We start from the raw sequence: 21,508 nt of genomic DNA, 5'->3' as shown, positions 1-21,508 counted from the left end.
TTTAAAATGGTGATAATTGCTTTAAGAGGAGACTGGTTATAGGATTAAATAAAATTTTGTATAAACAGCTGAGAGAGAGTAGGCATTCAATTGATGCTATTTTTTCATGAAAACTGGGCTTTTTGTGGAATACAGAAGTAAGTCTATCCTACATCAAGCAAGTCTGACCTTGTGATATTCTTCCTCCATGGCATCAGATATATTGAATCCCTTTTTAAGACCAGCTTTATTTTTTTAATTAAATTTTATTGTGTTTTCAGTGAAAGTTTATGCAGCAGATTTGTTTTTCAGTGCAGTTTCTGAACAATATGCTCAATAACATTGGTTACATTTTTTTAATCCAAAAGAAAGCAGAAAATAATTTTAAAATAGAAAAAATTAATAATGGTTTAACGGGGAAAACAAATGATAAGATATTAAATTTTAACCCAGCAATATCCTCAGAAGTTCATATTATGATGTACTCTGTCTGTGGGGAGGGCATTTCTTATGCCTGGTCAATTATGTGAGGTATTCAACAAAGACTTATTCCTCATGAGATCTCTTCAAATAGATTGTGGGCTTTCACTGTCATCTATAATCTGCAGACGGGTGCTCAGAATTTATGTTCTAATACATTTTCTTCCTCTGATCTTATTCTTTGGTCTTTGGTTATTTATAATCCTTGGATAACTTAGGCTGCTCTGTTTCTTCCATATAGACTTGACTGTCATCTCACTTAGTTGGCTGCTTCTTTTAAGGTAAGATTTTAAGACCGTGGAGGCTACTCTTTCTGATAGTCAAGCAGCATCTGGTTTCTTCACCACACTCTGCTATAGCACCCTTAATTTTAGTTATTCCACATGAAGATAAGTACTGGCTGGGGCCACATCATAAGAACGGATTGTTCTTACATGAGGACTTCCAGTTGAGTGCGAGCTCAAAATTCATTCATGTGTCAAAGGGGATATATATATCACAGTTACACTTGGGTTGCAGCATTATCAGTCTTTTGAAGGGTACTATAAGTAAGGCCATCTTCATTCTACTTTTTCTCATGCATATGGCCAGGCAAAGTACAAAGAACTTGGTAGTAACACCCATCCATCATACTACATCTGGAAGCAGGGACAACCATAGACACCTGGAAAATGGCATCCCTTGGCTTTAGTTCATTAAGCTAGGTTTGTGCACTGTTCATCTGAAAGTAGTTAATTGAGAGAAAGTCCAGGTTTAATTTTTTTCTTTTTAAGTGGAAATAGCAAAGAATATACTGTATGACTGAGTTAGTCTGTGTTGACTAGAGAAACAAATCCAGGGAGACTCATGTGTGTAAGAGATAATTTTATATCAAAGAGCAATTGTATATTGGTAAAATATCCCTGCACAGTTCAGATCAAGTCCATAAATCTGATATTAGACCATATGTCTGATAGCAATCTATAAATTCCTCTTCAGACTCATGGAACACTTTGCAATGATGTCGAATGCAGCAGATCACATGACAATGGGTGGAAAGTCTAGTGGATCCAGTGGCAGTGGAAATATCTTAGTACTGGTGTGGGTCTCCAAGTCCAGCTCCAGAGCCTAGACTCCATCAGCGTAGCTCCATGTGTCTTGTCAGAATGAAGACGAAGCAGAGAGTCTGTGTGTCCTGCCTCTAGCAAGCTATTTATCTTCATAGCACCCCCAAATGAGGTCTTCCAGTTGCAACCTGATTGACAGGCTAAACTCTGCCCATTCACTCGTAATAGTCTCAAGTTGACACCAGATTATGTAATGACCACAATGACTGTAGAGAATAGGAGACATACACTGTTTAAGGAAACCAATAGATCAAGTGGAACCTATAGTTTTCACCAAAGATCTAGTGATGCGAGATTGATGAGTCTTCATAGTTGCCGTTTGTAACAAAAAAAATCATAATAATATTCAGAGAGAAGGATAAAGTTTTAATGAACCAAAGAGAAAAAAAAAATGTTTCAAGGACATGCAAAATGTTTTTGATTGAAGTCAAGAGTCTGTAATTGAAACGTTTGGGTCAAGAGCTGGTCATCTAGGAATTAGGCTAATCACAATATCCCAAGAGTTCAGAGGGTGGGGTTGGTTCCAAATCAAACGTTGATGTTAAAGCCATTTGCTCTGGCACTGTTTGAGCGCAACAGCTTCCTTCTTTTCACCTTTCGCTCTTTCCTCCGGCCCTTCTCCACATGCCTTCTTCTCTTTCCTCCTCACACTTCTCCTCCTCTTAAATTTTTACTTGCTAAAAAAAAAAGAAATAAAACAAAAGGAGGAGTGCAAATACAGACATATCAGAAGGAAGTTTGGAAAGGCTGAATATTGGACTTGAGATCCAGGAAATAAAATAATAGTATGGTAAAGTTCAAATTATTATTCAAATATGTTTAAGGACTAGGGTACTTTAAAGAATGTCTAAGAAGTGCTTCCTTCAGCAGCACATATACTAAAATTGGAACGATACAGAGAAGATTAGCATGGCCCCTGCACAAGGATGACACGCAAATTCGTGAAGCATTCCATATTAAAAAAAAAAAAGAATGTTTAAGAAAGTGGAAGAAACCAAATAGAACTTAAATAAAATAATTGAAAAATTTAAAACATATGCATAGAGCTCATAACTGATTAGTGCATTTGAAACCTCTGGAAAGAAAAGTAGTGACCTGTAATTTCACAAGAAGATATTATATCAAATCACATAGAAACAAATAAATGTAAAATGAGGGGGGAAATTCAATTAAGAAATATGCATGATTGCATGAAAATGTCTCAAAATGTCTCAGGGGAGTTTCAGAAGGAGAAGAAATAGAGAATGATGTAGAATTAATATTGAATAATTATTAGCTGAAAATTTGTTACAGTATGAGACATAATGCAGAGAAAGAAAAACTTTCTGAACCTCAATGGGGATATAATGTTTTACAATTTATCTGGAAGTATAACAGTTAAAAATGACAGAACATCCAAATACAAAGAGAAGACCATAGATAGAATGATGGGGCTAAAAATGGATTATCTTTAAAGAAGCCTGAGTAGGCTGACAGATGATTTTAATCAGCAACAATAGAAGTCAGAAAACAAATGTTCACTATAGATTAGTAAGTAAGCACAGGTACGTCCATGCAGACCTTGTTCATTGTACCGCCAGGGCTGGATCATTTCTATCTAGGTGGTCGAGGAGGAGGAGGTGGGGGCGGTGAAGTCCTCCACTCCCCAACCTTGTCTGACTGTTGAAATATTTCCTACCATCACCCTGAACACCAGGTGTGGGACGACAAGAGGGGTGTCAAGGAGGTTGATGGGTCATCAGGAGGGCTTGCAATGCAACACAAATGATACGTAGCAGGTCTACCGAAGTAGAATCCAGGTCAGAAAAATGCTGATAGGAAATATGTTCCAATCCAGATTTATCAATAAAATATTTTAACATATATGGTTAAATTAAAAAATAATTTATATTAAATAAATACCAAGCCTTTTGCCACATTAAAATTAAGAACAGCGGATCTAAAGTAAAGGTCCCAGTTGTAAGATAAAATGTAAAGAAAATAATGTGTGAACAAATATTGATTTTAAAAAACCAATATAATATCTTAGAGGTTGAATTCTAAACTTGAATCATAAGAAAATACTATATAAACTTGGACAGGATCAACGAAGTGAGAAGGTCTGTTCTTGGTATAGGATTAGAGGAATTGGTTGATTTTATACTTTGCAAAATCTACACATTGTTTCTGCGGTAATCACTTAAAAATTCGAGAAATATGCATAGCTTCCAAATTGAAAGGAAATGAACAAGTAAACTAAAATACATCTTTTTAAAAGAAACATAAAACTTAGAACAATTAGAAAAGAAAATGAGTTGGTTGCTATAAATTCAAATATGCTAATAAGTAAAATAAATTTCAATGTACAAAATACCCTGTTTACACTTATTTCATTTGACTGGATTATAAATGCTGATATATGTAATATGTAAAACAAGATAGAATAAAAACTATCTATCAAAATGAAGATCGAGTATTTTCCAAATAAAGATAAATTGAAAGAATGTTGCTGGCAAACTTGTTTAACAAAAAAATACAGAAAGAATGTCTTCATGCAGAAAGGAAGTGATCTTGATGGCATTTCCAATCTATAGATGATAAAAAGAGGACCAGTAAAGTAATTTTGTAATTATAAGCCTCCTAAAAAATACCCAAACCTGCAATTTCATTTAAACAGACTTCTAGTGAACCTTTAAGACAGAGTAGAATGGTTCCTTAGGGCTTTTGATATTGTAAATCTTGTCTAGGAGCAGAAAGCCTCATCTTTCTCCCTTGTGGTGCCTGGTGGTTTCCAACTGCTGACCTTCCATTTAGTAGCCCAAAGCATTATCACTACACCACCAGGGCTCTTTACTATGAAGAAAAGAAGGGCCATTTCATAAAGAAAAAATGAAGAATCTACCCATAAAGACAACATGAAGACTCTACCAGGAACATAACACACCTACATGTGTATTGCTGTCTAGTGCCATCGAGTGGACTACGAAGAGTAGCACTGCTGTGTACAAAAGAAGGAAGCATTTCTAAATCCTGTGCCTCCTTACAATGATTGCTGTTTGAGCACATTGTTGTGCTTACTCGGTAAGTCCATCTCATTGAGGGTCTTTGCTGATCCTCTACCAAACAAGATGCTCTCCAGAGACTGGTCCCTCCTGATGACATGGCCAAGTATGTGAGATGAAATTTTGGAATACTTGCCTCAAGGAGTATTTGAGATAGATTTGTTCATGCTTCCAGCAGTCCATGGTACATCAATACGCTTCGTCAATACCATAATTCAAGTACACCATTACATCAAGTCATGTACACCACTATGTGTACATACCTAATGAAAGAGCTCCAGAATTTAAATAGTAATAGTTACCACAAATAAAGGAGAAAAGTGAATAAACTACAGTAATAGTGGGATACTTATACATAGCACTTTGTATAAATGATAAAATAATAAGCCCAAAGAGTAAGGATACAGAAGTTTTGAACAATACAGTTAATCACTAGAGCTAATTGATATTCATAGACTATTATATCTGAATATTGCAGGATGAACATTTTCTTTTGCCAAACGAAATGGAGTCATTCATCATTAAACTGATGCAGCATAAGAAAGAGAATAAAATGAAAGATAATATTGAAATATTTGAAGGACTATTGATTAATTTGCAATTGTCATGATGGTTTGCATATAGGATCCAAACTAGTGTGAAAAATACAAGAATTGTAAAGTGAATGTAGCAATTTGTCAAGTATAAGGTCAATATGCAAAATTTAAGAATTTCTATCATCTAAAAAGAATGAATTAGAAACTTAACTAAAATAATAAATTATAAGTCAAGATATATAGACTGGAAATTAAAAATATTACATAGAAGTATGAAAGAAAGATATCTTGGGTCATAAGATTCAATACTGGTATGATTTCAATTCCTTTCATATAGTGAGATAGTCTGGGTACATTAGAGAAACAAATCCACAGAAACTCTTATGTATAAGAGAGTGTCTTATGTAAAGGGTAAGTACACATCAAGAAAACATCCAACACAGTACCAGCCAAGCCCACAAGCCCACCATTAGCCCATAAGTCCGACACCAATCCACAAAGTCCTCCTCCGTCGCACAAAACACACACTATGATGCCGACTGCAGGAGGAAAGCCGAATCAGTGAATGTGTAAGCATCTCAGCACTGGCAGGGGCCTTCACATGGCTGCTCCAGCACCCAGGGCTGCATCGGGGTAGTTCCATGTAGCTTCTCCACAGGGACGTTTTGCAGGAAGTGAGCCTTGCCAGCTGAAGTAGGAAACTGGCTAAGGTAGCTGCACCCTGGTCCAACCATCAGAAAGCAAGAGGCCCAAGAACTAGAAAGATGAGGCTCACCAAGCCATTTATCCCTCCACCCCTCAATTAACCCAACCTGTGTTTATCAGCCAGGTTGGCACAATAAACTGACTACCTCATATAGACATATCGATTTGGTGCAATCACCGTGAAACTCCAGCTTTTATGTAGAAATGTATACACTGATAATAAAATCATGGTACATTAGCATACAATAAAACACAGGCCAATAGGACTTTTGGTAAAGGTAACCACTCAGGCAGACATACTAGACACTCCTTCAATAAAGACTGATAAAATGTAGATGCAGAGGAAAAACCTGGAGTTCTGAATCCAGGGAGAAAAAAAAGGCAATGTAAACTGTATACTAACAGTGCAAGGAGCTGTTGTAGGCGTGTCTAAACTATCCCTGGTTCCCCATGGATCCCTGTTACATAGCGGGATCTTGGGTTCATAGTCATGAACTTAGCAGTAGCTTGGGGGTCCTGCATGTTATAGATGGAGCTGATGGACACTGCCAATGCTCTGGACCCAAATGAGCTATCTCAGAGCTACTTTTAATGAGGCAGAACTTCTGGAGCACACATATTTGAGGGTTCCACAGCTCTGAGCCTGGATATGGGAGTTTAGGCTATTTTAAAAAATTGGCAGGGTAGAACTTCACTCATATTCACATTTTTATACCAGCAGAGCAGTTGCTGTTGTTATATGCCATTGAGTTGGACAAAACAGGAGGCTTATCACTTCTCAATCTCAAAACATACTAAAAAGTTACAGTATTCAAAATAGCCTGGTAGTGTTACAATGAGAGACACATAGACCAATGGAACAGAAAAAAGAAGGCAGAAATAAATTCATCTACCTATACACAATTTTTTAAAATAAAAAACACATTATATGGGAAAAAGCTGGTGAAATAAAAATTTGTCAGCAAATGGTGCTGACAGTCTGAGATGCTCACCCCATAAACACGATCCCTGAAGACAACTGGTGCATAAGCAAATGTGGTGAGGAAAGCTGATGGTGCCCGGCTATCAAAAGAGATAGTGTCTGGGGTCTTAAAGGCTTAAAGATAAACAAACAGCCATCTAGCTCAGAAGCAACAAAACCCACATGGAGGAATCACACCAGGCTGTGAGATCACAAGGCATCAAAGACCAAAAAAAAAAAAAAATCATAGCATTGTGAATGAGGGAGAGTGCAGAGTGGGGAACCAGGGCCCATCTCTGGGCAATTGGACATCCCCTTGCAGAAGGGTCACGGGGAGGAGACGAGCCAGTCAGGATGCAGTGTAGCAATGATGAAACATACAATTTTCCTCTAGTTCTTGAATGCTTCCTTTCCCTCCCACTATCAAGATCCCAATTCTACCTTACAAATCCGGCTGGAGCGGAGGATGTACACTGGTACAGAGAGGAACTGGAAACACTGGGAATCCAGGTCAGATAACCCCTCAGGACCAATGGTGAGAGTGGCAATACCGGGAGGGTGGAGGGAAGGTGAGGGAGAAAGGGGGAACAGATTACAAGGATCTACATTTAATTGACAGTGGAGAAGTGGATGAAGGGATACATCAGACAGTGTAAGATATAACAAAATAATAATAATTTATAAATATTCATGGGTTAATGGGGGAGTGGGTAGGGGTTAGGAGGAAGGGAGGGAAAAATGAGGAGCGAAAAAAAGTAGCATGCAAATATTTTGAGAATTATGAGGCAAACAAATGGACAAAAGTGCTTGACACAATGGTTGTATGTGTGGATTGTGATAAGATTTGTACAAGCCCCCAATAAAATGATTTAATTAAAGAAATAGCAACAATAACAAAAAATGGTGCTGCCAAAATTGGATTTCCATTTGCAGACAAATGAACCATGACATACCTCACTGCATATACAAAACCAAACTCAATATAGAACACAGACTTAAATGTAAACTCTAGAATGATCAAGAGCACTAGTGAACAAATATGGACAAATTTAAGGGCATAAAAACAAAAATGGCATAAACACACTATCCAACATAATGCAAAAATACACACTCAGATACAACAAATGATAGCATGGGTGACTAGGACCTCTAAAAGGGAAGAAACTTATGTGCATTGTTTCCCAGATGAATGAAAACACTAGTCACAGGCTGGGGAAAATGTTTTGACAATGACATATTGGACAAGATATTAATCTCGAAAATCTGTAGAAAACTGTTACACCTCAACAAGGGAAGGACAAAGAACCCAATTAATAATGGGCCTAATACATAAACAGAAGGTTTACAATTCCCCACAAAAAAATTCATAGGGACAACAAACATATGAAGAAATCTTTGTGATCATTGGCCATTGATTGAAATGAATTTACCAAAAAATAGGAAATATTAAAGCAATAATTACTTCCAGTCTTACTTCAGAAATAAGAAATTATAAATTATTAATGTACTCATTTCAGGATATTAGCATAATTCTTACACCAAACAAGATAAAAACAGAGCAGGTTATAAAATGTATGGGTTTTAATTATACACACAGCACATTTATGCGCATGAATACATATTTCAGTTTCTTCAGTATACTAGTATAATGTATATATACACACTAGATGGGAGAAGGGCTTCCAAAAGTTCATGAGAAAATGAACTAAATTTTTTTGCTTCCCCCTACTTGACATGAAGAAGTTAATAAGAAGGAAATCAAATATGTTTGCAGCTGCAATTTATTTATGTCTGTGATGAGACTAATGGGGCATTCATAATATGAAGCATTTTATAAAGCACAAGCTGATTCACAAACTGGTATCCTCCCTGCTATCTATTCAATTACAACTTGCTTTTCTTGTTATACAAGGGATGTCTTTTTGGCTTCATGACAAAAAAAAAATAAACATAAAGCATAGCAGGGAAATGATAATTTACAGAAAGTAGGGCCATATCCCCAAGTGACCCCTTACCCTCCTGATGGTTGTTTCCATGAGTTACCACCACGTTCCTAATAGACAATTCCCACAATACATTCACTTTTGGCTTGCAATACCATGTCTCTGAAGTTCTACTTGGTCACTACCCAAGTGCAATTAATGCTAATTAACTGTCTTTACTGTGGCAGCATTCTGTGTAGTTCTTTACACAAGGGAGAATTATGCAACACACAGAAACTTTCTGACTTGTTTTCATTCCTTGGAGACGTGTTGCTTTATACACTGGATCGGAAGATCAACACTTCCCTTGTTTATTATGATTTAATGTTAAAAATATGAGTGTACTGAAGGGATTAATTTCTGATTAGTTGAATATGGGCCTGCAGACAGGGATGGTTATACGCTGGAGCCTTTGTACTAACTTTTGTCCACTATGTTGTCACTTTAATTCTTGTCTTTTTAATTGTAAAATAAAATACAATGCAGAAACCATGCCAAACGAATTTACAATGTGATGAGTTTTAATAAGGATGAGATTCCCTGCCCTGTAATCATCACTTAGATCAGATATGGATTTCAGCCATCTCAGAAGCTCTCTTATAGCCTCCCAATTAAAACCCCTTTTCTGCTCAAAAGTGACCAAGTTCTTGATTGTTACAATAGTGACTTCCTCGTAACTTCACAGCTTTATCTCACAAGTGTGGATCCATATCTGTCACTCTTTTTAACCTGGCATGCCTTTGAATTCTCCTCGTCTAATCAGGTTTCCCTCTGTCATTTTACTTTCCCTAACAATTTATTTATTGTGTCTTTTGACTTCTGATTTCCAACTTTGTGAATTTTGCTGATTTTCAGACTCATGAGACGGTTTAACAGTTCTGCTGGTCTCTGCATTTTATGTAAACAGAATCTAGGGCCAGGGTTTTCACCAGATGCCTCGAATTCCTCTTTTGAAAACATTCTAGGTGAAGCTGTGCTCATTAAATAGGAAGCAAAATTATATTTTCTTCTCTGATATTAGAGCAGTAAATAGTTAATTGAATATTATAGCAGCTAATTAGATAATGCTCTTTTTGGTCTCAAATTTATTTTCTGCAATTTGAGTTCTTTCTCTTTCATGGATAATTTTCTCAGAAGTATCTCCCTGAGAAACAGAAAAAGAGAAGAGTGAGAAAGAAGACAGTTTATAGTTCAATCCCATAATAAGTTTCTTCTTGATTTTCCCATTCCATATTTGTAATTCTTTTCTTCCATAATGAAAATATAGATCCCCAACATCTATTTACTCATTTGCCTAATCCTATAACCCACACTAATTTGTTTCAATATTTCCATACCGTACTGTAGTAAAAAAGAAAAGAAACCTAATACAATTTAACAATGACCTTCCAGTACTTACAGTTTTTAGATAGTGTTTTACTCGCTGGTCGTATTGAGTCAGTCCTGACCTACGAAACCCCATGTACATTGAGGGAAACACTACCCAGTCCTGCATTATCCTTCAATTGTTCCTATGTTTGAGTCCCTTGTTACAGCCACTGTGTCAATCCATTTTGCTGGGGGTCTTCCTCTTTTTAGATGACCCTCTATTATTCCAGCCTAGGACCCCTGGTGGTATAGTGGTCATGAAACCACTATCAGTTCTGAGCTAGTTAGTTTATTGTGCCAACCTGACCAATAAACACATGTGGGGTTAATTGAAGGGTGGAAAGATAAATCGCTCAGTGAACCTATTTCTCGGGTCTCTTGCTCTCTGATAGTTGGACCAGGGTGCAATTTCCTTAGCCAGTTTCCTGCTTCAGCTATCAAGGCTCACTTCCTATAAACATCCCTGAGGAGAAGCCACATGCACCTACCCAATGCAGCCCTGGGTGCTGGAGCAGCCCTGTGGAGACTCCTGCCAGCGCTGAGATGTTTACACATTCACTGACTCGGCTTTCCTCCTGTAGTCCGTATCATTGCATGTGTTTTATGAGATGGAGGAGGGAGGACTTTGTGGGTTGGTGTCGGACATATGGGCTAATGGTGGACTTGTGGGCTTGGGCAGCACTGGGTTGGGATGTTTTCTTGATGTTTATATAAAACACTCTCTTATACATGAGTTTCTCTGGATTTGTTTCTCTAACAACCCCAGATTAACACAAGCTCCATGGGAGAAACACTAGGTTTTCCACTCTCTGCCAGGGGCTTAGGTAGAGAACAAATGTTTTGCGAATGATGAGGGCAATGAATGTACAAATGTGCTTTACACAACTGATGTATGTATGGATTGTGATAACAGTTGTATGAGCCCCTAATAAAATTATTTTTAAAAAGTTGCAGTTGCAAAACCCCCTGGCGATTGCTACAAGTCAGCATTGATTTGATGGCAGTGAGTTTGGTTGTGGAGTAGTAAGGCAAGCATGATATCCTTTGCTAGAGTCTCATAATACCATGTCCAAGGCTGTGAAACCAACTCTCTCCATCCTGGATTCCAAGGAGCATTCATTCTGGTTGTACTTTTCCCAAGACAGATTCCTTTGTTCTTCTGGTATTCCATGGCATTTCTTCACCAGCACCCTGGTTCAAATGCAGCAATTCTTCTCCAGTCCCCTTTCCTCAGTGTCTAGTTTTTTCATGCATGCTATTTGAGTGAAAATAGCATGACTTTGGTCAGACCACCATAATCTTCAAAAGACACCTTTGCTTTTAAATATTTTAAATTATCTAAAGAGATTTCTTTCCCCAGCAGATTTGCCTAATGATAGATGCTGTTTCATTTCCTGGTTGCTGCTTACCTGGGCATTGAATTTGGTTCCAAGTAAAATGAAATCCTCAATGACTCCAGTCTGTCCCCATTTATCATCATGCTGCCTATTGGCCCAGGTATGAAGGGGTGGACTTTCTTTATGTTAAGGTTTAAAACATATTGAAAGATGTATGTGGTCCATTGATTTTTAACAGTATATACTAGAAACCCTCTGCATTTTCAGCAAGCAAGCCTGAATCATTTGCATATCACCCATTGTTAACGATTCTTCCTCCAACAAAATCCAGTCTCTCAGATTATTTGCTCAGTCTACAGGTTTAAAAATAACATCATACTTGGCACAGTAGAGGGTTAGTGAAAGAGAGGAAGACCTTGAGGGCGAGGAAGACCTTGACTCAGTGGCTGAAATGATGGGCTCAAACTTAACAACAGTTGTGAGAAGGACAGAGTGCTTTGTTCCGCTGTTCCCAGAGTCACTCTGAGTTTGAATTCCTCCGTGGCCCCTAATAACAAGACAGAGATCAAATAACAGTGAAATGATGCAACGTTGATGCACACCTTTCCTAATCTGCAACCAACCATCCCTCCTTGTTCTCTTTGAATGACTGCTTCTTTGTCGATGTACTCTTCCACATGAGAATTGCTGAGTGTTCTGGAATTTCCATTCTTTGCAATGCCTTCCATACTGTGTGATGATCCACACAATCGGATGCTTTTGCAATAATCAGTTAAACACCTGTAAAAACTTTCTGGTATTCGTTTTGTCCAGATCCATTTTATAGCACCAGTGTTCCACATAATCGTCCTCAGAATATTGTGTTAAACATTAATTGGTTGGTTGATTTCTTTTTACTTCATGTGCTGACTTAATTTTCAACCATTAATCTCTAGGATTCTAATATCCATTTCAATGGCTATGCAGAACTCACGGACAAATTCATTATTAAAGTGTTTATTAAGGAACTTAGGTTTTAATGCTTGTGAGAAATGCTCTAGGCTGTCTATTAGGACATTTTACAAAGTTCAGACAAGTCTGCTAATAAATGCCCAAAGGGCATATCTTTTTACTCTAAGACCTCAGCTCCACTTTGATGGGTCAGCAGGTGCAACTTTCCCAATTAAGTGTCCAGAGGTACCCCACTCCACAAGTCAGTCTCCTGCACAAAAGCGCTCAGCCTTACTTGCTCTGTGGCTGGGGAAGTCCATCGCTCTGTTCCTTGTTCTGGCTCCTGGTCCTGCTTCTGGTCCTCTGATGCAGCTATCATCTGGATCCAGGAGTTCCACTGCCCAGGAGTCTTGGATTTAGAAGATGAGCTCCACTCCTGACTCTTGCTGGTAATATGATCCCTTCTCCTGCTTCTCAGATGGTTCGTTTTATATACAGTAGGATGGGACTCCAGGGAATTCTGATCACAAATACAAGCAAGTCCTATCACTATCTTCCCCCACCTTCTTACAACCCCATGTAAGGAAAGGTTGTTTGGTGGGAGTTATAGACTTTGATTAAATAATGCATTGCCCCTGTATTCAATTTAATTGTACTATTAATTTAAAGCATATTTGCATTCAGGCTTACAGTCTATCAAAACATATCTGTTGGCTGAATTTTTGAATATGCACAAGATTGCCATAGCTTCAAAGTCAAAGTTGTGCTTAATGACACACTTCAGGAATGCTATTTCCCCCCATATTCCTCCTCATTCATTCCTTCCCACCTCTTTTAGATAATGTCTGCCGTATGGCATTTCATTATAGCTTTTCTTTATTTTGTCTTTTGAAAAAATTAATTAGAATATTGTGCATATTTCTTTTCATTTTTTAATGTATTAGATCATCCCATGTAAATTCATAGAGTTTTTTTTCACTTGCAACATGTGGATGTTAATTGATGATTCAACCTGCATCTGCAATATTTACAGTTTAGTGCAATTTCTATTATTTTTGCAATTCACAATTATACCATATATTTAATTTTCTAATTCTGATGGTGTTTTCCGATGACTATTTTCCAAAGGAGGAATTATTGAGCCACATACTAATGTCCACATACTTTTGCCGAACACTCCCCGAGAGGGGTGGAACTGCTTCGCATTCCTCTCAGAGGTGTTCTCCACCGTGCAGTGCAGAGTAAGTGGTGAAGCTTTCTGATGTCCCTAACTTAGGGTGTGACAAAGGGCGTTGCTGTGTGATTTTGCAAATTTCTTGTATTATGGGTGAAGTAATAGCACTTTTACATGTTTAAGGGATGCTTTTATATCTGATTTGAAAATTCGTTACCACTGTTGGTCATTAAAAAACAATCTTTTGTTTCTAATCTTCCTTTCTTTTAGAGTTCTTTATCTATTCGTAGAATTAGTCTTTTGCCCATGATACTTGTTGCAAATATTTGCTCCCAATTGTCCTTTGTAGTTTGAATTTTCATGTTTCTCTTGGGGGGGGGGGTGGGCAGAGTAGGGGCTGCAGTCAGGTTTTACTATTAGATAAGGGTTTACTAAAGTGAAGGTTGTACTGGACCTATATAAGAGGGCTTAAAAAGCAGATACCTACATGTTATCCTGAATAGTTCACACGTGGTTAATTGCCATGGGGGTGCGAGCAATGTTTTAAAAAGGGGAGCAGTAGGTTAAACAAATAAATAAAGTAAGTAAATAAATGGAGTCCTGGTAGTGGAGTGGAGGATTCTCAAGGTCAGGGGTTGGAAACTACCAGCCGCTCTGCAAGAGAAAAAAGAGAAAAATGGGGCTTTCTACTCCCATGAAGAACTAACAGGTTTGGAAGCGCACAGGCATTCGTACTTTGTCCTGAAGTGTTTCTATGACTCAGCATCCACGGGATGGCAATGAGCGAGGTAAAATGAGCTTGAGAGCCTATGGCTTAGGTGGTCAAATTAATCATCTATTTTTTAAAATCACATTTAGTGACGTAGAAACCTTTCCCTTAGAACCAGATATTTTAGGAATCCACCCATATTTTTCTAGTATTTATATCTTTTGATGTCTTAAATTCATATCATTGGACAATCAAATGTTTCAGGGTTTGTAAGCCTTCCTTTTTGAGACAAATTACCTGCCTCTGTGTGTGTGTGTGCTCCCATATGCTAATCTATTGATAACTATTTTTTCCTATAGAGATTAATCTGTTTTAAAAGTTATATTATAGTCAATTTTATGATAAACTGTATTTTCCTAGAAAGTTATCCACTTTAATTAACTTTCAAATTTTTTTGTGCAGATAGGAAGGGGTACCAAAAATACCCAGAATTGTTTTATAAAGCTATATATTTAATTTTCTTTTTACTAAACAACCATATCACCTTCAAAGCACTCTCTATACACTGAATACATTTGTAAAATCTGTGATTCTGTTCTTGGAAACATTTTTCTAACTCATGTTTATATGACTAACAGCACCTCCCTCCGTTTTTTTCTTCACCTCTTCTAGTTGTTAAATCGCTTTCCTTTCATGTCCCTCTTCATTCAAGGAAGTGGAAACAAAAAGAAGTCACACAGAGAGAGGACAGGTAAGTAAGGTATGTGGGGCAAAAGAGGCATGCAGGTTTTACCAAAAACTGGAGCACTGAGATGGCTATGTGTACAGGTGCATTGTCGTGGTGGCAAAACCAGTCCCCTGTCTACCACAAATTAGACCTTTAATATGTATGTATTTATATACACATATATACATATATATATTTACCAGAGACTCTTTCTTGTAAAAAAAATCATTTTATTGGGGGCCCATACTACTCTTATCACAATCCATCCATCCACTGTATCAAGCACATTTGTACATTTGTTGCCATCATCATTCTGAAAACATTTGCTTTCTACTTGAGCCCTTGGTATCAGCTCTCATTTCCCCCCTCCCCACCACTCCCCACTCCTTCATGAATCCTTGATAATTTATCTTTTTTTTTCATATCTTGCATTGACCACTTTCTCCCTTTACCCACTTTTCTGTTGTCCACCCCCATGGGAAGGGGTTATATGTACATCATTGTGATCAGTTCCCCCTCCCCCTACCTCCACTTTCCCCTTTCCCTCCTGATATCTCTATTCTCATTATTGGTCCTGAGGGGTGTGTCCTGGATTCCCTGTGTTGCAAGCTCTTATCTGTACCAGAGTACATGCTCTAGTCTAGCAGGATTTATAAGGTAGAATTGAGGTCATGATACTTGTGGGGCGAAGCATTAAAAAACTAGAGGAAAGTTCTATGTTTCATCAGTGCTATACTGCACCCCGACTGGCTCATCTCTTCCCTGTGACCCTTCTGCAAAGGGATGTCCAATTGTCTACAGATGTGCTTTGAAAATTAGTTATCCCATTTAGGTCTCCTCTCTGTGCTCCCCCTCATTCACATCGATATGATTTTTTTTTCTGGGTTTTTGATACCTGACCCCTGATCCCATCTATACCTCATGATCCCACAGACTGGTGTGCTTCTTCCATGTGGGCTTTGTTGCTAAATGTGGTAAAGAAAGCTGATGGTGACCAGCTATCAAAAGATATTGTGTCTGGGCTCTTAAAGTCTTGAAAATTAGGTAAGCCTCTTTTTGTTGCACATTGTTAGGCAATCTTTGAAGAAGCTCTAAATAGAAAGCTTATTTAACAGTTTGATCTGGTGGAACGAACTCCAAATGTACCATCCCCCTCACATCAAAAAAACAAATGAGTACCGTCTTGGTCTTTGTTTTCAGTTGATGAGCTTCTTTGGGGCAGGTGATGATGGCGTCTTCCACTGGCTTGAGTGATGTTTGGTTTTGGGGTCATAAAAATAGCACCATGTTTCATCCCCAACAATGACATTGGAAACAAAGTCTTTGTAGCTTCAGAGCTGTTCGTTCAAAGGAAGGCATGTTTCCACTCAATGCTGCTCTTTTTCCTGGTAAGCTAAACTGTAGGCACAACATTTGCAGTGACTCTTCTCATTCTCAAATCTTCCATTAAAATCCGCTGAAACAAGTTCCAAGATAGTCCAGGCAACGTCCCCATTTCTTCAATAGTCCCTCGTTGTTCTTCAAGCACAAGTGCATGAATTTTGTCAGCCTTTCCATCCATTTGGGAAGTTGACAATGGAGGTCCAGATGAGTTTTATCATCAATTAACATTTCACTTTTTTTGAAAGGAGAAAACCACTCGTACACTTGACTTTTTCCCATAGAGCTGTCCTTGTAAGCTGCGTTCAATATCACAACAGTTTCTGCGGCATTTTTCCCAATCAGGAAACAAAATTTCACAGCCGCACTCTGTTTTCTTATATTGTCCATCACAAAAAATGAGGTTCGAGCAAAACTGCTTTTACAAAAAAGTTCATTGAGCAGAGAGAACCTTCCCAGGAAATGTCACCAGGTGCACTAACTCAAAGCGAGTTGCTTGATGCTCACTATATTATACAGGATTCTCTAGAGAAACAAAATCAGGGCACTTATAATTATATATATATATATTTATATAGATAGATATATTCAACATAAGAAATAAACAGCTAATTAGTCTATAGAGCAGTACAAATGACTCAGTACATCTCACTTCCATGAGACAGTTAATACATTGGCAGTCCTTCAAGTCTTGAGGGCCGCTGGGGGCAAGTCACGGAAGCAGACAACTGTGTCCTCTGTAGAGCAATTCAGGCAATCTGGTCACAAGCAGCAAACAGCAAGGCAGGTAGGTCACCAACAGTCAGCCAGATGACAAGGTTCGACAGTACCCAGCTCAAGCGATGTATACTCCAGTAGTGTGGTGAAGCAGGTCTGGAACTACAGCAATATAGTCCATGGGTTGAGTGTCCCACATGTAGTGTAGCTCACAAGTTGAGGCAGAGAAACAGCTAAGGCTGTCACACACTGGTCCCATCATCAAAGAGCAAGAGACCAGAAAGGCAAAGCTCATGGAGCCATTTATCTCTCTGCCCTTCAATTAATCTCATCTATGTTCTTTGGCCGGGTTGGTATAATAAACCTACCTATCAAACTCACCTATCAGGAAAAATGTGTTACTATTAAAGCTCCACTTGAACCTTTGTCATTTTGAGGGGAGAGGGTGGTACCCCTTTGTCTATACAGCATGAAGGGTCCTTGTGGTATAGTTGGTTACATGATAGGCTGCCAAACACAAGGTCATTGGTTCTAAACTACCAATCACTCCTCAGGAGAAAGATGAGGCCTTCTGTTTCATAAAAATTTAGTCTTAGAAACCCACATAGGCAGTTCTACTCTATTTTCTATGGTCTCTATTGTGGGGCACAGGTGTGCAACTGCTAGAATCAGCAGGGCACAAGTTAAAACAGGCTGTATGAAAGCCGGGTTTGAGATAGGCCTACGTTTCAGTTTCGGTTTCAGTTTCGGTTTCAAGTTCCTGGTCACTGATGCAACACATCACCTGATCCACCTAACCAATGGGACATCGCCTGATGACACCTTAGCCAATAGAGTTTGAGTGACAGCCCACCAATCAGGAAAGCACGCGCAAACCTACTCACCAATCACCACTGGACAATGCTGGTGCCAGAAGTTTTCTCCAAGAAGTTTAAAGAACAGCAACCCTGGACTGCCCCTTGTCCCGCCCCTTGTCCCTGGCCCTATAAAAACCCGGAGTACAACGAGCTCAGGGCTGATTCCCTTTTGGACGCTGGGTCTCTGTTGCGCTGGGCAGTGGAGGGAAGAAGCCCTTGCTCGAGCTAGCGAATAACCTCCTTTTGCTGCTTTTGCATCTCAACTGGTTGCGTGCACCCAAGGTAAGCTCACCTCCCTTCCCCGAATCTACCACTATGAGTTGGAACCAAATTGATGGCAGTGGGTTTAAAAAAATACACAAACTTTATTTTTAATATGTAGCTATCAGGATTGTTTGCATTTTGTGTTTTATCTATTTATTTATGATTAAATTAATCATTTGTGAACATCATTTTTTAAAAGAACTATATATTTTTTATTAAAACTTCTAATTTCCATCTAATTTCCATCATTAAGGTGACTCTTATCTAGTTTGTTTCTTTCCTATATACTTTCTTTTAGTTCTGGAGAAAGACGAGGCTTTCTTTCCTTTTCTCTCTCTCTTTTCTTTAAAAAAAGTTTTATTGGCACTTCATCCGTATATCATACGATTCACTAGTTCAACCATCTCAAGAAGAGTTGTACAGTCTTTATCAAAATCTATTTTAGAAACTTTTTCCCTCTATAATCATTGTTATTCATATACATTTTTTTCAATTTTGGCAAAAATATACACAACAAAAACATTTACTGATTCAACAATTTCTCTGTGTATAGTTCAGTACCATTGATTATACTGCTTGTGTTTCACAGGCATTATTGTTATTCCTCTCCATGAGATCCACGCTTGCAAATCCCAGAGACAGTGTCTATCCTCTAGAGTTTGCCATGAATTGGAACTGACTTAATGACTGTGAGTTTTGAGTTTTTCTTTTAGTTTATTCTTTTGTTTCCTCTGCAACTTTTTGAGTTCGCAATTTAAGTCTTTTTAAATTCTCTTATCAATATATGTGTTCCAGGCTATGCATTTTCTTCTGCTCATTACTTTAACTGTAGCTTATGAATTATAATACTTTATGTAAAGTAACTACAGGCAACTCCTTTAACTATAGCTCATGATATGTAATGTCTTAATATTGTTTTTAAGAATATACTGTTTTCTTTTATTGCTGTTATATTAGTATTATAAACCAGAAACCAACCTCCAACTCATAGTGACTATATGTAGGATTTCCAAAGCCATAATTCTTTATGAGAGCAGAAAACCTCATATTTCTCTTCCAGAGCACCTTGGTGGGCTTGAACTACTGGCCTTACTATGAGCAGTTCAATCTGAAAGTACCACCGAAAAGTACCACAAGGCTCCTTTTTAGTGTCATAGATGGCTTCATTTAATAATACCTTTTAGACCTTAATTTACTTGGCCTGATATCCAGGTATATTTGTATTTATATTCCTTTTAGTGTTCCATTTCTTCTTTATCTTATGTAATGGTTTTGTTTGTTTGATATTTATGTCATATTTGCTTGCCCCTTTACTATTTATTGGTTGATTTTTTACAAGTGGATGACTTTATTTGTCATTTTGTTGGAGCTAGAAGAATGCATCAGTCATAGTGGGGCTGCTAGAATGGGATTGGGGCCATGGTTGGGACATGTACTTTATATTATACAGAAGAGCTTTCAAGATTAGTCCAGGGGATTCCCCAAGGTAGTGATCTCCACCAATGACACACTTAGCTAAGTCCCTAAGGGAGATTATACATTCCTGAGCTGGTTGGGAAGGTGGAAATAGTCCACTTTTCACTGAACTATGTAGAGGGAAAGACAATTTACCACCTTGGTCAATAGTCAGAGGAAATCAATGGATGTTTAATCCATGTGGGACCTTTGCAAATTGTTTTTTTGGCTTTCATTGTCATGCACCATCTTCTACTAACTGGATGTTCAGAATTTAAGCTCTAATATGATTCTCTCTTCTGATTATGGATTTTTCTTATTAACAATCCTTGGATCACACAGGCTGGTGCGCTCCTTTCATGTAGACCTAAGTGACACCATTTATAGGACCTTTTGCTATGTGGTTTGCTAGTATTAAATGGCACATTTGCCTCCTGTTACTTTTACAACAATCACTGCTCTTATTCTATTGTATTATTTTTCTGCTTCTCCTTCCTCACATTAAAGTGTACTTATTTATTATATTTTTCCAGACTATACCACATCCATATATTATTGTTTTACACATAGATATTTAAATGTTGTTATTTGTGCTGTATTGTAAGTGCTAGACGGCTAAGCCCAAGGTTGGTCACTCAAGCCCACCAGCTCAGAAGAAAGAGGAGTCTACGTGCTCCTACCCAAGGTTTCGTGCCGTGGAAACCCTAGATCGGGTCCCTATAAGTTGGGATTGTTTAGACAGCAGTGACGTTTTCTTGCTGTTGTCTATTTTGTTTTTTTTTATATACCATTGTTTTGCTAAATTGAAAGGAAGAAATGATGAAATGAAAAGGCTGAACATAAAACTACACAAAGCCATTAGAAAAGATAGAGTAAGACATTATAATGAAAGGTACTAAGACCTCGTATTATAAAACCAAAAAAGAAGAACACCTTTAGCATATTTCAAGCTGAAAGAAGTGAAGAAAAATTTAAAGCCTTGAATTACTACAATGAAAAATTCTATGGAGGAAGTTATCAAAAGAAGATAGAAGTGATATGCAGAGTCACTGTACCAAAAAGAACTGGTCAACCTTCAGCCATTTCTGGAGGTTGTATATTATCCAGAACCACTGAATGTTTTTGAAGGAAGAATTCCAAACTACACTACAGGCAGTGGTGAAAAACAAACTCAAACAATTGATAAATGACTGATTAAAAGTTTTCAACAAACAAATAAAGTGCTAGAGGTGCTCATTAGAAGTAGTTATTAGTTTTTGCCAAGAAATTTGAGGACAGCTACCTGAAATCAACTAACTAGAAGAGATTCATATAAATTCATAGTAATATCCTCTTAAAGACAGAGGATATATTATAAAAACAGAAATCATCAAACAGTATCATTAATATCACACACAAGCAAAATTTTTCTGAAGATAATTTAAAAGTTACAGCAATCAACCCAGACTGTCAGAAATTCAAGCAAGATTAAGAAAAGATTGTGAAATGAGAAACCATTTGAACTTTAAAAAAAAAACCAAAACTTTTTCTTTATCCAATTTTCCTTTCCTTGGTTGTCATTGTCCTTTGAATTTACTGAAATAAAGTTTCTATTGCCATTATTTTCCGATGTAAATCTTGCGATTTATTCTTCATGCTCACATTTTGTATGTTTTTCTTCAATATACTTTTCAAGTTTAATCAACTATTTATTTTATATCTTATCTTCTTTTCCCCCTATTTATGGTCTCATTTTAGAACTTCTGTTTTTGTGAAACATTGGAGACAAATAATTTATTTTGGAGTAGTATGCTTTCTTTG

The 21,508-nt window shown here is 37.7% G+C and overlaps 1 non-coding gene across 1 annotated transcript; it reads left to right on the top strand.

Moving 5' to 3' along the window:
- The first annotated feature begins 2,419 nt into the window (after positions 1-2,419).
- LOC142426985 (U6 spliceosomal RNA) lies at positions 2,420-2,526 on the top strand. The gene has a single exon (XR_012779834.1). It is a non-coding gene; the product is annotated as a U6 spliceosomal RNA (small nuclear RNA).
- The last annotated feature ends 18,982 nt before the right edge of the window (positions 2,527-21,508 follow it).

This window comes from Tenrec ecaudatus, chromosome 14, assembly GCF_050624435.1.
Source record: "Tenrec ecaudatus isolate mTenEca1 chromosome 14, mTenEca1.hap1, whole genome shotgun sequence".
NCBI lineage: Eukaryota > Metazoa > Chordata > Mammalia > Afrosoricida > Tenrecidae > Tenrec > Tenrec ecaudatus.
This window is presented reverse-complemented; position numbering and strand designations above follow the sequence as displayed.